The following is a 19,199-nucleotide window of genomic DNA, read 5'->3' as shown; positions in this document are numbered from 1 at the left end:
GCTGGCTTGTCTTCCCCTACAACGAGAGGGTTCAGAACATGCTGTTCCATGTCCCTCACTACTTAGCCAGAAGTCGGATTACTGTTTGCAAGGCATGTGGCTGTTGAGGACGATGGCTTCCTAGCATCTTCCTAGTTCCTCACATTGTTTGCGCATGCACCCCATGCAAAAGTGGCTCTTGAGCCAATGGTGTCAGACCATCGGCCAGTGGGCAGATCTAGTGGTTGTCTCGGCAGCCTTCATTCAGTCTCTGCAGTGTTAGTCTAGGGAAAACCTTCTGCATGGGAAAGCCTTCACCATGGGAAAACCTTCACCGACCCTGCAGTAGAGACCCCTCTCACCACGGACAGCTCTCTGTCAGGGTGGGCGGGGATCACCTCCTGCAGCAAACAGCACACAGTGTGTGGTCCCCATCAGTAGGGTCCAAGCACCTCGATATGTTGGGACTGCTTGCAGTGTTCAAAGCCCTGAAAGCCTTCAGGCGAAGACTGTTCTGGTTCTTACCGACAGCACCACGGCCATTTACTACCTGAACAAACGGGTGCACTCGCTCGCTAGGGCTATCCAGGCAATCCTAGAACATCTGTAAGTGGGCACTCAAACACGACATGTTCCTCCTCTTACAACATGTTCCAGGGGAACGTAATCTTCTGGCAGATGTGCTCAGCAGAAATTTCTCCGTACATGTTTACAGAATGAGGTTTCCCAAAGATTGACATGTTCGCAACTGGAGAACGGCCAATGGCCATATTACACCTCCAGGTACCCACAGAAACACTCCAAAGGAAACAGTCTCTGGATAACCTGGTCCAGGAGATTTTTCTATGCTAGCCCCACCTCCCTCCCCCACCACCGACCATTCAAGACCCCTTCTCAACAGGATAGTGCACAAGATGCACCAGGAACAAGTCACAATGATCCTAGTGTTTCCATTGTGGGCCCGACAGCCTTGGTTCTCCCATCTCATGGAATTGTCAGCCTCCCCCCCCTCCTCCCAAGGAAGCTGGCATGTCCGTACAACATGCTGTCACAAGACCAGGGAGAGACACTGCATCCAAGCCCCCAAACAACTTAGCAGCTTGACTCCCGAGGTCCCAGAGTTTGGGCACCTTCCCCCAGAAATGCAATGACCTACTCGGGGAAGCACGACAACCCAACACCAGACATTACTATTCAAACAAGTGGAAACGCTTTGTTATCTGGTGCAATACTAAAAACGTCTATCCCATTGACTGCTCCCCTAAAGTTATTGTCCTTTATCTAACACAACTATTAGACGCAGGACTTGTTTTCAGTTCCGTAAAGGTCCACCTGGCCGCTCTCTCTGCGTATACCACATACCAGAGCTAGATTTCATGGTGGAAAATTCCTGTCAATAAGACCTTCATGGAAGGGATGAAGAGAAGTCATCCCCCTATTTCCAACCTAACTCCCGGATGGGACTTGAATGTTGTCCTTACCAGATTAATGGGGCCTCCTTTTGAGCCCCTGTACAAGGCTAATCTTAAGGCCCTCACACATGAGACTGCCTTCCTCGTGGCCATTACCTCGATAAGGAGGGTTAGTGAATTGCAGGCCCTTTCATGTTAAGATCCCTTCGTGACTATCCACAAAGGCAAGGTAGTTTTGTGCACACACCCTTGCTTTGTGCCTAAATTCATCTCGAAGTTCCATGTGAATCAATCAAACTTCCCACTTCATTCCAAAACCCTGTTAATTGGCAGAAAGAAGCCTCCAAACACTGAATATGAGGAGGGCGGTGATTTACTACCTTGAAAAATGAAGCCACTGAGAAAGACAAAACAGTTTTGTCTCTGTGGCAGCTGGTAGAGAAAGCAACCCTGTCTCTAAATCAGCTATTTTCAAATGGATAGTAAATTGCATCACACTGTCTTTCACTCTTGCCAAGAGAGATCGACCCTTTACGCCTAGAGCTCACTCTACACTGCGCACAGGGGCTACCATAGCATTCATCGCAAATGTTCTTCTAGATTCCATTTGCAAAGCAGCAACCTGGAGTTCTGTTCACACTGTCACCCATCACTACTGCTTAGACACACACTCCAAGTATTCTCAGGTGGGACAAGCGGTGCTACTGTTCCTTCACACATCCCACCATCATCTCTGGGTGCTGCTTCCTAGTCTATGCGCAACATGTGATTCCAAGCAGATTCACAAGCATCAGGGGACATACAATATTTACCATAATAGTATTTCTGATGCACAGGCCGGGCATATGCAGTCCCCCTACCCATGACATGAATCTGTACAGTCTACTTTCCCAAGCTTTTGGGAAGGAGGCTGAGCAGGGTCCTGGAGTACAAAAGAATACCGTCCTGGTGATTCCAGTACTCCTAGTCATTGCTCTCCCTCCTTCACAATGACTTCCCCAGCTGTCCCACCTATACACATATGCTTAGTTGTTGCCCGTGCAGTGGAAAATATGGCGCAACTGGGAGGTGTTCGTTTGTGACACACAGGTGCGGGGGACTGGCCTGGCATGGTTGGTCGCCCAGGGTGCCAAACTAACATTTACATAGGGTGCAATAGTCGCCCCCACGCCAGCCTGAAGGAGCCTTTAAAAAGCTCATTTGTGCTGGAGTGGCAGTGGCCGTGGTGCCCAATGTAAAATAAAAGGGTCCCCCATGCTGGCGCTGTAGTGGTACCCTACATACGTGAAAGGCTCTCTAAACCACCCGACGCACCAGCCCAGGAGTGGGGAACTTTTCATTTGAAGAAGGCACCACTCCCACTCCTGCAGGGGGGGTAGCCTTTGAAAGGCTTCTGCGAACTAGCGTGGCGCCCTATTTAAGTCAAAAGCTCCCTGCTCCCGTGTTGGTCAGGGGAGCTTTTCACCGACGTTGGGTGCAGCTGCCCCCAAAAAAAAAATATTCTGGGCTTCCCTTTCTCCTTGGGGAGTGGAAGAGGGCAGTGCCGAGGGTTGTTGCCAAAACCGGCATTTTGCATAAATGCAAAGAGCATTTTCTGAACTGAAGACATTCTTATGTTCCCAAAAAGCTCTTACCTTTAATGAAAAATTCCTGTTCCATTTTTTAAATTGTGGGTTAAAATGCCCACAACTTTAAATTTGAAACTTGTCTCTGATCGTGATTCAACAAAAAATCCTTTTGAGTGAGTGATGGAAGTTGGACTTTGTTGTTTTCATTAGCCACAATACTCACGCTTACAAACAAAATGCCTGCAAATGTGTACCAATTCGGACATCTTTTGAACAGAATGCGAGGCTGGCTGTTTCTGCATTCAGTCTCGTGCTAAGTCTTCTGTAGTTGACCTGAGAGTTTCCTTGGTCAGCCCTGGCCCTCAGGACAGAAAGTTTTCAGGTGCTTGTCCTGGGAGCTTTTCCTTTACACACTGAGCCTCCCTGAGCTGGTGCGGTGGTTGAGCCATACTCTAGAGGGGTGGCTGGGTGACCGTTTCAAAAACTAGCCATCATGGGGTATTGTCATCGCCTGGGCAGGCTTTTGTCCTCTGCCAGTGTGTATGTTTGTTGCTGCCTTGTTAATGTGTGGTTGCATCGGGTGTTAAGGCAGAACCAGCATGGCCTTCGCGTGTCAGAGAGACAGCTACGCCAAGGAGTTTACCATCACAGTAGTTTCATGCGCACCAGCTGAGTGGAAGCCAGATGTCGGCGGGAAGGAGGAGACCCTGCAGGGGCTCAATGTTGTATTGAAGGACACTGTGCTGTATCCTGAGCGCAGTGGCCAGCAGGATGACCATGGATTTATGAGGCTCAGAGGTGCACCTGAAACTGGACTGGGAGAGGCGCTTCGACCACATGCAACAGCATTCAGGTCAGCATCTCGTCACTGCCATCGCATATCTGATGTTTGGGTTCAAACAAGCCTCCTGGTAACTTGGCTGTCAGCGCAGTGTGATCGAGCTTGACACAGCCATGCTGACAGCAGACCAGATGGTGGCCATTGAAGCTCGAGTGAATGAACATATCCGGCTGCATGTTCCAGTCAGCGTCGGGGGGGGGGGGGGTATTCAGTGGAGGATCCAGCAATAGACAGTGTACGGAGTCGTGGCTTGCCAGGTGACCACACCATGCCAGTTTGAATTATTGACATTGAAGGCATTGATGCCAACATGTGCTGTGGCACCCATGTGTCTAACCTGAGTGACCTCCAGATTATCAAGCTTTTGAGCACAGAAAAGGGAAAGCAGAACAAAACCAACCTGATTTTCCTTGCGAGTAAGAGTGCTGAACCATGTGGTGACGGAGTCACGCGGTGGAAAAGGCGCGAACTTCGCTTCTCAAGACTGGGCCAGAAGAACACCCCGACGCTGTAGAGAAGCTGCAGAAGTCCGCGAAGCTGCTCCAGAAGAACAATTTCAATTTGCTTCGAGACCTTGCTGTTTTAATAGCACAGAACTTCAAAAGCGGGGCTGGTAAAAGCTGTTTATTCTGTTTGCATAGGAAAGACAGCGATAATGAATTCATGAACATCATAGTCAACGAGATTGGGACAGAGGAGACCCTGCTATTTCTGACCGTCGGTGATGGGAAAGCAGCAGGTTTATTTTTGCTGGCAGGTCCGACAGACGGTTGCCAAATTGGGACCCAGAGTGACAGAACTTCTAGAAGGCAAAGGAGCCGGCAAGCGAGGACGTTTCCAAGGCAAGGCCAACAAGATGAGCCGGCGCTCCGAAGTGGAGACGCTTCTCCAGGAATCTGTGAGCGAACTGAGCACAAAAGAAGAATGACTAGAACAAGATCATATAGACATTTCTGCTTTAAGGCACGTGGACATTAAAAGTACAGCCCTTTGAGCCCACAGACTTAAACCAAGCCTCCAATCACACAACAAATGAGTAGCACCAGTAGGAGATTCTCGTGAAATATATTCTTAATATTTTAAATCTTTGTGTTTTTTATTTCTTTAAACAAACTCACTTTGTTTTTGATTTCTGGAAATTGGTGAGATTCTTTTTTTTATTATGTGTTTGTGCCTTTCATTTTCATTGTTCAAAATAATGTTGACATGCTGTTTCAGGATGTTTTAGTTTGGTAGATTTGTTTGCATACAGGTCCGCATTGGCCATGTAGTTTGTGTCATGATTAGTGATCAAGCACAGTATTCCAAGTCAACTTAATCTAATCTGATGCTTCGAATGTCTTGCATTATGAGGTTAGTCTTTTTAAGAAATGCAAGGATCATGGTTGAAGTCCAACATTCAACATCATTTTCACTGTAGGCTTCAATGGGGAAAGCAGGGGCTTCTTTGAAGACCTACCTTGCAATTGGCTGGCAGTCTTACATTAATTAATATCCTCATTTACTGGTGTTCAAAACTCAACCCTAGAAACAAATGGAACAACGCTTTAGTAATAAATTATTCAAACAATTTAATTTTGCCTCAGCTAATTGAAGGACAGTAGGGACTTTAAACTTGAAGTTAAAAATCGCATCCAGTGTGTTTTGGTTGATTGCTTGGGTTGGCTCGCTGAGGAGGCTAGAGAGCCCCAGAGAGGGGGCAAGCCCCTTGACCCCCGAAAGAGTTCCAGTGAGCCCCAGAGATGGTACGAGCCCCTTAATCCCAAGAAGTTGGGATAAGCCCCTTGATCGCCAGAAGAGCGGGTGAGCACCAGAGGGGTAGAGCCCTGTATTCCCCAGAAAACAGTGATAGTAAGTGGGGAACAGCCCCTAAATCCCCAGAAGAGGGGATGGTCCCTTTAATCACCAGAAGAGGGGTTCTGCAGAGAGGGGGAGGGGGGAGATTCCCTTATTCCCATGAAGGGATGAGCATCAAAGATGGGCTCAGCCTCTTGCTTCCCAGAAGTGGGGAGTTAGCACCATAGAGGGGTGTAGCCCTCAACTAGGCAGTGGAGAGAACAGTTGTGTACACAGCTAAATTCATCATTCGTGCAGGCCGGAAAGTCTACCTTGCATTTATCGACCTAGCCCATGCCTTTGATGGCGTGGATCGAGAAACCCTATGGTCGAAATTAATAAAACGAGGATGTCCTGTTAGTCTAATATTGGCCATAAAAGAACTGTATTCGCAAACCAATGTAAAGATCCGCTTCGACAACAAAGGACATCTCTCCGAGGCAATTCCAACAGCCTGCGGTGTGAAACAAGGGTGCCCATTGGGTGTGACGCTATTCAACTTCTACATCTCAGACGTTGGAGAGGCCTTAGACGGAGTAAGATCATCGCCACCAAAGCTGAACGGCACACAAATCAGTTAGATCATATACGCGGACGATATAGTCATATTAGACATGACTCCGATAGGGTTACAACGGAAACTAAATGCACTGAAGACCTATATGGGTTAGAAATAAACACCGCTAAATCCGAGATCCTTGTGCTGGAAAACTTAAAAGGAAGGTCCGTCAAAAAGGGAACATTTCAATGTACTCTAGGAGCAGAACAACTAAGGCAAATTGATTGCTTCAGGTACTTGGGAACCTACATCAACTCAAGTATAAGCAACGAACCTATGATAAATAAAATGTTAAGCAAATGTAAACAACTGACAGCACAAGCCGCCACAATACAAAGAAAATACAGGAAATTTTCATATAAGCCCGTCATAGATTTTTACAAGAGTAAGGTGGTACCAGCATTAATTCTCGGCGCAGAAACCATGTTTGGCTGCTCAAACCAGATCTGGTCTCGGTGTGAAGGCATGTTTTCGAAGCGTATACTTCAAATTCCCCAAGGCTGCCCAACCGCTTGTGTCTTATATGAAGTAAGCATGCCGACCTTGAACGCCAGAATAATGTGGAACATGCTAACATTATTTGTCAAGACAATTGAAATTTTGTCTCCACAATTCAAATTATTGGCTGAGCATGAAATAAAGTGGAATCAACCGATACTACAAAAATGGAGAAAAACTTGTAGAGAGATCCTACATCACATAGGGTCTGGTGGAAAGACTTTAACATCCAATCTGAATGCAGTAAAAAAGAAACTACTCAAACTTGATTGGATTGAAACATCTGAGAAGAGAAGGCCCCATAAATGCATGGAAAACACGCCATTTGAAATAAAGAGATTGACTAGCATACCGCAATATATGGAAGTGTTTCTGTGCAAGTTCCTAAGGAGAAATGATCTGAAATTCAGGTTAAACCTCTACGAAACAAGAGAAATCCAAAGACATAGAAGGAACCGGCTAGTGGCTGACATCAAATGCCGTTTTTGCCAAAAAGGATGATGAAACACTGAAACATTTGGTATTGTTCTGCTCAGAACTAAAAGTGCAAAGATCCAAATACTTGGGCCCAGAGCAGAGCACCGGCGTGACGTATAGCGCAGATGAATGGTGGTCACGTATGCACAGCAGCACCCATAAAAAGCTGACACTCGCGCTTACATTATTTCTGAAACAAATCGAAAGTAAAATGATGGAAGCAGCCTGACGAACGAACTGAAGGAACCAGCAAAACATAACTAGTAACCTTGTTGCAACAGAAAAGGATAAGAAATCAGTAACAAATAAAAAAAAAAAAAAAGGCGACATGGACGAAAAGGGATCTGTAAACTCAGTGTGTTTTAAATGTCACTTTTTTTTCAAAAGTTTGTGATAAAATAAATGAAAATAAAAAAAAATAATGTATGTTTTCATGTACATTGTCTGCTCTCCCACCTGTGAAATCTGGCAGGATCTTGGTAGCACCTCTTACCCATCTGAACCCAGGGCTTAGCACTTGGGCTTCAAGGCGGAGTGCTTCCTGCAACCGCCTCAAAGTGGGAGGCTTCAGCCCTCCCAAGACAGGGGCTGGCACCACGCTATTTAAGTGAAAAGCTCCCACCCCTCGTGCTGGTGCTCTGTGGGCGCCACATTTTATTTCGCCCGGGGCGCTTCCAGTGCCTGGGCAGAGCGGATTTGCGCCAGGTTGCTCACGCACACCAAGCCCAATTCTACAAGTGGTATTGACAGCATCCTCTTTTGAAGTCTCTTTCCCATCCAGCCTGCAGTGCAGGCTATCTCAAATTGTTAATTGGGAAAGCTAGAAATAGGGGTTCTGGAATCGCTATGAAGGCAATTATTTTCTAGTAACTTGATGCTTAGACTGTTGCCATTGAGGAACAAGCTATCATTGAGATGACCTTTAGTGCTACACATCGCTGCATTTGTACCAGTTCCGCTAGAAAACATGTTTCACACTCCTAATCATCTGGCCATGCTTCACAGGTTTCCGTCCAGGACTTGCTGTGTCATCAAAGAATATGGGAAAAATCACACCTTAGGAAGGCGCTGTTTCCAGCCTTCCTGCACACCCACCCCGAGCTCATATAGTCCTGAGGTCGTCATCCTATTTCAGTGCATTAGACACCTTAAATTCTCATTAGGAGGATTCGGGACATTTCTCGCTGCAACATTACAAACGACCCAAAGGTTCCATAGCATCAATGCACAGACTGCAGTGCTCACTTCTCTTGATCCGGTGGGGCCAGTTCAATTGCTACCTTCTGCTCAGTGTTTCTTGCTCTCCTGAAACTCCTCCTGGACTTGCCTCCATTCTGCCAAAAAGGGGTTACAACTTTGTTCAGTGGACTGGTGTAGCTTCTTTAGGGTTTTTTCTTCATTAGCTACAGTCCTCTATAGGGGCCCTTGTTACATTTGTCAGGCGTGGGGAATCTCAATTCGATAGCCCTGCATTGTTTGTACCTTAACATGAACTGTGCTGAAGGTAGCTGCTGTCCACATACTGCAAACTGCAAAACTACGCTGCTTTGATGCACTTTCTCTCATCTGTGAGATCCACTGATTTTTGTCTGGGTTCTTTATTTTCATGCCTCTGGTGATGGACTCTTCAAGTGTAGACCCTGCATCTAGGATCTGTAATTAGTGCCAACACTGCCTCTGGACACCCCTTTGCAGTCTCAAGTTGCAGCTGTTGCCAGTACTCCATGGCAAATCAAACTGGAACCATCCTCTGGTGCCCCTCTCGATTGTTGCCTGTGGGGTGCACCCCATCATCTCCTAAGATTGTACCTATATCGGTGACCTGTGGTCTGGTATTTTGCTTGGATATACATGCTCCCTTTTCTAACCCATGTTTTTTACCATGGAATGAGCGTTCAAAATAGAGATAGAAGAAAGCTATTTGATGCTGTACCAAAACAGCATGACAGACCATGACCAGAACCATACACACCATCTCTGTCCCAAAGTCTGCCGTCAACCTCGGAAGGACCAAGGGCTGGCTTGGGCCTGCTAGTATCTAATTCGTCAAGGCAGGATTCACATGTTACATCTCTTGTAGTTGGAGGCAACTAGTTGAGCTACCTTTGCAGTATTCGGGAGGGATTAGAGTTGCGGAAAATTGAAACCAAAGCATGGGTAAATTGAGGTAATGATTTAGATTTTTCACATAATTGCAGTCTTCTCTGCAGAACAGATGCTTGTTGATCCCAGATGATGTATTCAAATGTAAGAAGTTGAATTCCTCCCTGCCATCATACCCAGGTCTTGACTAATATTGCATAATAAGGCTAGGAAATTGATAATGTGACAGACCTACTTTTTTGTTATTATACGTTGTTCCTGAAATGTGTAGCAACCAGTTTCTATTTCGCCACACTGTACAGAGCTAGACCAAAACAGAGGCTTGTTAATCTGTTTAGACTTGCATTCTTTGGTGGGCCTCCATCTAGTGGTTGCTCCAGAACAGTAAACTTTTTTCACTGCCAAAGGAAAGGGCATCAACAAGGATTTTCCTTACACAATATCCTTGTCCTACGTGCATAGGTAGTCATGATCTTTAATGCGTCGGCTTTCTCTGATTATTTACCACCATGGGTTGATTGCATTTGAATAAGCTGAGAACCGTTTATTGACTGCATTTAAATTGGCACTGACTGCCTGATACTTACTACCGATCAAGCACGGTAAAATGGCTGTTAGGTGCACACATGGGCTCTCTTGGAGCCCAGCCCTGCACCTTTTGTAGTAGTTATACCGGTCCCATGCCCCTGACGCTCAATGCACAACCTTTATGGACCCGAGTATTCTGAGATTTTTCTAGGGCCAGTATGATTAGTTGGCTGCTAAAAAGCTTTGTTTGGGACCCCTTTGTGTGATTTGTGGGCTGACTTAAACCAGCCCCTGTGTGGATGGGATATCTGCTCAGTTCGGTTGGATTTTCCAGAGTACAGCAAGTTTGCTTACCCGCTGGTGAATTTTCACCACCTTGAAGATGTTACTTCATTTGTATGACCAGATCTGGCTATACTGGCTGGACCCTGTGTCCTGGGCTAAACTCTGCTTTGGGGTTTTAGCTGCTGGGCATCATTCTTGGTCTTTTGTCTTCTACACCTGGTCCTATTCCTTGGCTGGACACGGTTTTCCATGCTGGGACAGTCTTCTTGGCAAACGTATCACTGCGTCAACAGCCTGAGAATTGGATGCTTCCTTCACATGGCAGGCTATTGGCACCCGACTACCCTCCATAATCTGCTCACATGGGGCGTCCTGATCCTCCCCCACCACAGCCTTCCTTGTGGCATAGCCTACTTCTGCTCAGATACCTTCCTTTTTTCATCAAGCCGCTGGTAACTGCTTAGCCAGATTCTTCCATCTTCCTGGCATCCCCTCTGTTGTTACTTTAATTTCTGGCTGATGGGTTCCTGTTTAGAAAGAATTTCATTTTTGGGTGTTCTGCAGTCTCATTTGTAGTGATGTACCTGATTTATTAGGGTTATTTTTAATCTATTTATTACGCTGCTTCAAGGATTTACATTGTATCACTGAATATTGCTACTGTCCCCCCCTCCCCTAAAACTCCTCCCTCCATCCGCCTTGCCCTGCAGCATAATTTGACCATCTGAGCATAAGAATAGTCTTATTTAAGCAGTGATAAGGAAGTTTACAAGGCAGGGGGAAGCCCTGCAGCAATGAAGAGTCAGGACACAGCTGAGAGGCAAACCAAGTTATTATAGAGAAAGACAAACCGCAAAATACAGTAATACAGAATGACAAGTGACGGGTGTAATCAGTTGTCAGACAGAGCGCTCTGCCGGTGTTGGGGTCAGAGCTTATTTTATATAGCATGGCAAGTTTCCATGACGTTTGTAGACATTTGGTAATACTAGGAGCAGACATTTAGGAAGAAGCCTTGCATTTACATGCAGGGTACATTGTGTAGCAAGATCAGTAAGCAACTTTGGCGTAAACAACTGAATACTCCTTATTTATTTTTATAAGGTGGTGTTTGTACAAAGCTATGGAAAGGTACTGGGAGCTGGTGTCTCATGGGTCCCCGAGGGCAGCATTAGGTGGTAGCCTGCCGAGCCAAGGCGGGGTGCTAAGACATGGTGAAGGATCCTGGTCCTAAAGCGGGGGAGGATGATTGCTAGGAGGTGTAGTATCAGGACAATCTTGCCGCATCAACCCATACTTTTGTCGTCCCTGTATAGGGTAAAGACCACAGGGCGCAGGGTTTCGCTATATAGTGGCAACCTAATACACACCCTACATCAAGCACAGTTCCATGTGGACATAGTCAAACACTGGGAGATGGGGTCGTCTCAGCATGGTATCTTGGATATACGCCCAGGGGGGCCAAAATCTGTGGTAGGCGTTCGGGTCGCTAAGTAATGGATGAGGCGAGTAGGCCCGGGGATAGTCAAGGAACAGAAAAGCCGGCATTGCCGTTGCCAGACATCAACTTGTTAATGTGACCAGGTGTGATTGTGCTATTGTGGAGGTTGACGTATACATCACAGTAGAATAAGTAGTAGGGATGTAACGGTATAACGGTATTCCGTTAAAGATACCGTGAACAACTTAATTGAACAATAATAACCGTCACGTTGTTTATACCGTTTATACCATTAAGTGTGCTTTTCAATCCGATTTGGAAAGGCTGCAGTAAACAAGTGCTGCACAGTCTTGGTCTTGCACTGTTGGATGTGCCGTCTGCCAAGGGGGCCTTGTTTTGCAGACAAGGGCATAGGGAAAGTAAGGCCATATTCGTAAATGCAGCTTTGCTGCTGTGACCGCTCTTTCTCTGTGATCAGTGGAGTCGGGTCAAAGATCAGCTGACTCTGCGCAAATTATGTTGAAAGCTGCCCAGTGCCTGAACCTTTGTGTTCCCCATGCATAGCTGGTAACGATGAGCTGACTGACTGGCTCTATAAGCATACCACAGACTCCAGTTCATAGACTCCATCAGACCTGGATTTCATGGCCAAACTAGAACAAAGTTATTTTGCTTCCGGCATTATTTATTTGAAAAGCAGCAGGCAGATTTTAAACGTTTTCACACAGTTGACTGTCCCAATTTTCAATTTGCAATTAGCAAGACAACAGGGACATCACAAGGGTGAGCTGAGGGCCTGAGCTGAAAGTGAGTATTTTATTTTTCCTTTTGTTCATATGTAAACAAATGTAATAAAATGTTCAGTGACTTGCAAAACAGTGGAGCCAGGAGCACTTTGCTCAGCAACCACTCAGCCAGCAGAAGCAGAAATGCATAGATTCAGCCTGGCCCTGCATCATGTGCCATTAGTTCAGTAAGTTATGGTCCTACTGCACTGAGCAAACACACATTGGAACACATGTAAATTTGTAAAAATTGTTAAAAAAAAAATTAAAAAAGGGAAAAAAATGAAAAAAAGACGGCCAGTGAATTCATGCATATGGAATTACTCTCCCCAAGGTTTAGATTCAAGGAACTTAAAGTTTCTCATGGTCATGGATCGGATAGCCATCCAGTTCTGTTTTAGCTTAGAATTCTGGGATTTGTAGTTTTCCCACCAATTTGAAAGATGGGGAACTACAGATCCCAGAATTCAAAGGGGTAGGGGAATGAACTGGATGCCCTTCTGATGTATGTCCATAAACAACTTAGTTCTGTAGACCAGACATGGACTGGCCTTTCGGACAATAGGCCCATGGCTGAACCAAAATGCGAAATGCTTCTGTAGGCCAGTTTTTTGGGTCAAAGTGGGGCACTTTTTTGGCTAAAGTGTCCCAGTTTGATGAGTGACTTCACTATGCGGCTAATAGTTTTGACCACTGTTGCTGAATAAATATATATTATTTTTTCAACTTTTATTTATTAATAGAGCAGCTTCATAGCAAGACCATTTACATAAACATTGCGTTGTGGTTTGAGCATAGTTCTGTTACACATATGCATATAGCGGACAGGCAAATATCGCAAATCAGGGCGAGGATGTAGGCGTTACATCTACGTCAGGCGTCAAATTACACAAGTATAGGCGCAACAATATCCATATGTCTTTGGGACGACAGGGTGTCGGGACTGACGGCACAAAGTGTTCCTCATCATCGTTTACCATACATAAATCTTTCAAGAAATTGGCTTGGGCTGGACCAGCTGTGGATTTCCAACATTTCAGGATACATGGTTTGGCAACAATGCATGAGATATTGAATAGTCGTCTGGTGGTTTTCTTCACTTTACCAATGTCCCCAAACAAATACTTCAAATGAGACAAAGTCACCGGGATCGACGTTATTTCCTCAAGGAGCCTCGCCACCTCCCACCAGAATTCCACAATCAAGGGGCATAACCAATACATATGATACGATCCAGCATTAGGGGCATTACATTTTGGACAAGACCCTGTACAATTTCCCACACATTTAGCAAGTTTAGCAGGGGTATAATGCAACCGATTTAAGATTTTAAATTGTATCAATCGGAGCCCAGAGTTCATCGAAACAGATTTGGTGAGTTGACAGTAACGTGACCATCTGATGTCGTCAATCGGGGTGCCCGTGTCGCGCTCCCAGGTCTCTTTGATTGTATTACGTGAAGTGGAGTGTGTCTGCACCAAGGAGTATAGCATCGAGACCTCCTTGCCATGACCATCTCTGGATACCACAGCTCTAATACACTTGTGAGTCTGGGGTTCCATTGGGAATGTTGGCCATCTAGCAGCAAAAGCAGGCTTCATCCGATGGAACTGGAAGCGTTTAAACTGGCCCCCTCCCATCGCATCAATAAAGTCAGTAAGGTTGCAGAACGTGCCATCCGGGAACATGTCCCACATTTTGAAAAGCCTATTAGGGTCCCAAGATTGCTGAAGGGCCTGCTCAAAGGTTTGGGAGATGCCAGAGAAGTTCCACAAGGGGACCTCCAGGTCGTAAGGGGTCTCCAGACCAATCCTTTTATAGATCTTGGACCAGGCGTGTATGGTGGTATATACCGGGTCAAATGTGCAAGTGTCCTTGTAGGTGCAATTGAAAATAACGGAACGTATGTCATTGGGACGGGCAGCGTGTTTTTCAAGGGGTATATGTGGGGCTGTGTCCTCTGGGTCGAACCAGTGTTTCGCAAATTGTGCCTGTGCAGTTATATAATACACTTCGAAATCTGGAGCAGCAATACCGCCCTGTGAATATGGTTCCACCATCTTAGCCCATCCTAGCATAGCCGTCTTCCCATTCCAAATAAAAGAGGAGGCGAGTGACCCGAGTTTCGTAAAAAAAGGGCTTACCGGGCCAAATCGTAATGTTGTTGAAATAGTATAGGAGTTTGGGGAGAACCACCATTTTAAGTAGTGCCACTCAGCCGTACAAAGACAGTGGAAGACTAGCCCACAACTGGAACTTGGTCGTCAGATTTAGCAATAGTTCACCGTGATTGTGTATAAATAGCGTTTGTTTGTCTCTGGTTACCATGATTCCCAAATAGCGAGTAGGAGCGGGTTTAAATCCCCTTATCTCGGATAGGTCTCCAGTATTTGAGGTCAGAGGAAATATTTTGGACTTTGGGACGTTGATTTATATCCAGAATATTGATTTATATCCAGAATATTCTGAGAACTCCTGTATGTCCGACATTATGTGCTGCATATTCTCATGTGGGTTTCGAACATACAATAGGGTGTCGTCCGCGTATAGTGACATGATTTGTGGGGGACCAGTCATCCTGAGTCCTCTATGTGAGTGGTTCTTACGAATATATTCAGCCATTGGTTCTATGGTGAGTGAGAAAAGGATGGGTGAGAAGGGACAGCCCTGTCTGGTTCCCCTATGTAACAGGAATGTGGAGGATAGGGTATTATTGGTTAGGACTTTGGCAGACGGCCGAGTATACAATAGCCGGACACATTTAATAAAATATTGGCCGAGACCAAACCGCTCGAGCACCAGAAAGAGATATGTCCAGGAGACAGAGTCGAAGGCCTTTTCGGCGTCCAAGGCCACAACTGCCGCTTTTGCAATCGGATCGATCTGTGCCATTACGCCAAACGGGCGCATTAAATTCAGGGCGGTGGATCTCGTTGGTATAAAGCCAGCCTGGTCTGGGTGGACCAGGATTGGCATGTATGGCAGGAGTCTGGTGGCTAGTACTTTAGCGAAGATCTTGGCGTCTGTGTTTATCAAGGAAAGGGGTCTATAGGAGGCCATGTCTTGTGCTGGTCTATGGGGTTTCAGGAGGACCGTGAAAATTGCTTTGCGCATCGATTCCGGGAGGACACCCCCGTCCATAGCCTCCTCCCATACCTTCAATAGTAAAGGGGCTAATTCATCCTGGAATTCCTTGTATAGTTCAGAGCTCAGGCCATCTGAACCGGGAGCCCGGCTACCGGACAATTATTTAATAGCTGCGGTAAGTTCCTCGACTGTGATAGGTTGATCCAGTATATTTCGTGTCTCTGGGGTTAATGTTGGGAGGTCTAGGTCATCCAGGTACCTGAATGTATCTTCTTTGGTTTTTACATCGTGATTGGAATATAAGGAGGAGTAGACGTCGGCGAATGTGGAGTTACTGTCTTGTTCTTTATTAACCGTTACCCCAACAGGTGTCTGTATGCTGGCGATCAGATTATGGTGTCTATCAGCTCTAAGCATATTGGCCAGGAATTTGCCCACCTTATTACTTTCCCCAATCTACGGGCTTTAGCTGGGGCGGCCATGTAAAGGACTTCACTGTTGGCCAGTTCGTTAAATTCCTTTAATCTAGTGTGAATTTTCGACAGTGTTTTCTTATCAAGTGTGGTGCTATATTCAGTTTGTAGTGAGTCTATTTTGGTTTCGGCTATACCCAGTTCCCTTCGCACAGATTTCAGCATACCCGTGGACTTGCCCAGGATGGTCCCCCAAATCCACACCTTGAATGCCTCCCACAGGGTAGCGTAGGTGCTCACTGAACCCTCATTTAATTCCAGAAATTCCCCAATTTCAGTATGTAGGGCTTCACAGATATGGGGGTCTCTACGGATCGTGGGGGGCATCCTCCATCTTCTAGCTGGAGGTGGAGTGTCACCAAGGTTAATGTCAAGTGTTATCGGTGAGTGATCTGAAAGGGTGCAGGGATGTATTTCGCAGCTAGAAACCGTTCCAGATCGGGACGAACTGATGAGCCAGTAATCTATGCGCGAGTGGGAATCGTGGACAGACGAGTAGAAAGTAAATTTCCTCTCATATGGGTGTAATGTACGCCACACATCTATTATGTCAGTCTGTTCCATCAGTTGTTTCACGACCAGTGCGGCCTTGCATGGAGCCATAGGGGCGGCTGAAGATCGATCTAGGGATTGGTCGAGTATTGTGTTAAAATCCCCACCCCAGATTATTTATGCCTCCCCCGATGTGGACAACATATCCAGTTTTGTACAGTAAAATTGTGGGTCATACACATTGGGTCCATACGTGTTAATCAGTATTATGTGGTACCCCACTATCTCTCCCCATACCAGTGCATATCTACCCTGTGGGTCTATCTTACTAGAGTGATGTTTGAAACACAGCTTGGGATGTACGAGTGTCAGTACTCCCCTAGTTTGAGCGGAGTATTCCGTGTAATATCTATGGGGGACCCACCGTGGCAGGAATTTGGTGTTAACACTCCCCAATGCATGTGTTTCTTGTATAAAAAGAATATGGGGGTTATGGAGTACAATATATGCTGCAATCTTACTCGCTTTAACCGGGTTAAGCCGTCGGATATTCCAGGAGAGTAGTTTAATATTTAAGCCTTTGTTAGCCTGTGTCATAGTCGTATCTGAGATTGTCCGTTTGACTGTTGCATTGCCACATTCCAAAATGGTGCGGGTACCCCGCAACAAAACAGCTTTCTGATTTTAACGTTATAACATCCCCAAACAGGCCTGGCATATAGCCAGGAATAACCCTTTCTTGATTTCCCCACCAACCCCCATCCGCATCATCAACCCCAACCAGATGATGGATCCCTTGAACCATAACTTGGGAAGTCTCCTGGGGGTGAAAGCTGTACTCACGTGGCCACCTACCAAGGGGGCCCATGGCCCTACTGCAAATCAGTAGTGATCAGGGCCACTTAACCGCCCCCGGAATTTAACTATATACCAATGCGATGTGAACAAAAGCCTGTCAGCCGGCAGGGTCCTCCGGTTCCTCAGCGGGCTGGGGTGGCAAATTCTGGTTTATTGCCCGGTCTCGGGGGTGAAGAGGGATGGAGGCTTCAACATATGACATGGCCTCCGTAGGATTTTCAAAGAAATGCACTCGGCCCCTGTGTTGGATTCTCATCTTTTCTGAGAAGACGAGCGCGTAGGGAATCTGGCGAAGTCTCAGTTGTTTCTTAACTGGTTCATAGGACCTTCTTAGTGTTTAGACATTTGTCGAATAGTCTGGGTATATATGAATCCTGTTGTTCTCATAGAATAAAGTGCCTTTTTCCCTGGCTATTCTCAGGATAGCGTCTCTGTCCCTATAGTTGAGGAGACGGGCAATTATAGTACGGGGTGGTGCCTCAGGTCTAGGAGGAGGTGCTAGGGTACGGTGGGCACGTGCCACAAGGAAATGGTCTGAGAAGGAGTCAAGGCCCAGGATTTCAAAAGGGTTTCCACTTGGCGTTCCATGGATCCCCTGCCAAAGGTTTCGGCTACCCCGACTAGACAGATGTTATTTCTTCTGGACCGAGATTCCAGGTCCTCGCATTTATTTAAGGTTTTTTGGAGGTCCCCTTTCAGCTGGGCTATGTCACGGCTGTGTTGTATTATCAAATCCTCATTGGTGCTGATCCTACTTTCCGCCTCAGTGATGCGTGCGCTTTCCTTATCAACTCTTGCCTTCAAGGAGCTGATTGTCGCCCCAATATCGTCCAATTTACTTTTGACCGCAAGAAAGCCATTCTGGACCATTGACATCAACCTGTCCACTCTCTCGTCCATCGGGGGTTCTAGTTGGCTGCCCGTTGGCCCGGGTGCTGGTGTGGTAGACCCGTGCGGCTGGGAGCTGGCAAAGGAGTCCATTGGGCCTGTTTTCTTGGAGCCCATCCCCTTCTTTTCATGACGTCCCATATGGTGGGTCGAGTGGCTTGTGTTCTCAGACGTCCCACTGTTCTCACTTGTATGGCGATCATGCCTGCCACCCAGCTCGGGCTTGTGAAGTTCAGCCGTTGAGAAGTGGGAGTACCAGGGTTATGTTAGAGTTCGCACTATAGAGCTGAGCCGTAGGTCAATGTCTAGATCAGGGGTGCACAACTGATTTTGACAGAGGGCCGAAAGTACCTTACATGAGGGCTATAGTGGGCCGAAAAGTAAATGTGGGCGGGGCGGTAGGTGGGGCGTAGCTGGAGGCTTTTTAAACCCCCCATTTGTATAAAACACATGGAAAAAGAATATGTTTTTGAGGGGTAACGATTTTCATTTGCATTTCAAACTTACATTTTGTACTACACATTTTCCATTGTTATAATTTATTTCTATTTAGTTATTGTATCTCGTCTGTTTAACTTATATATATTTTATTGACCCTAGATTGGACATTCCATTATTTTGGACTGCTATAGTTTGCTGTTTGGGTTGCCCAAAAGGAGTATGGCCTTCGTTGAGTCAGGTTTCCTCAAAAAGCAAAGGATGTACATCTCCTAACTGTGCCTGTTTTAGCTTTATTATTGGGTTCACTCTTGGAGTGCAACACTATGCCTCATGGCCCCCTCATCCCCAACAAAACACTATGCCCCATGGCTCCCTCACCCCCAACCAAACACTATGCCCCATGGCTCCCTCAACCCCCAACCAAACACTATGCCCCATGGCACCCCACCCCTCAACCAAACACTATGCCCCATGGCCCCCTCACCCCCAACCAAACACTATGCCCCATGGCTCCCTCAACCCCCAACCAAACACTATGCCCCATGGCCCCATCCCCAAATCAGCGCACTCTCAAACAAGCACCCATACAGACCCGAACGAACCCCCCCACCCCAGCACACACACAAACATGCACCCATACAGACCCGA

At 46.4% G+C, this 19,199-nt stretch overlaps 1 protein-coding gene and 1 pseudogene across 7 annotated transcripts in view; both read left to right on the top strand.

Annotated features, from left to right (window-relative positions):
- Nucleotides 1-19,199, top strand: part of RNF44 (ring finger protein 44) — a 763,073-nt gene that overhangs the window by 311,682 nt on the left and 432,192 nt on the right. The window lies entirely within an intron of this gene.
- On the top strand, nt 3,444-4,752 carry LOC138579587 (alanyl-tRNA editing protein Aarsd1-B-like; annotated as a pseudogene).

This window comes from Ambystoma mexicanum, chromosome 3p, assembly GCF_040938575.1.
Source record: "Ambystoma mexicanum isolate Mex_15411 chromosome 3p, UKY_AmexF1_1, whole genome shotgun sequence".
NCBI lineage: Eukaryota > Metazoa > Chordata > Amphibia > Caudata > Ambystomatidae > Ambystoma > Ambystoma mexicanum.
This window is presented reverse-complemented; position numbering and strand designations above follow the sequence as displayed.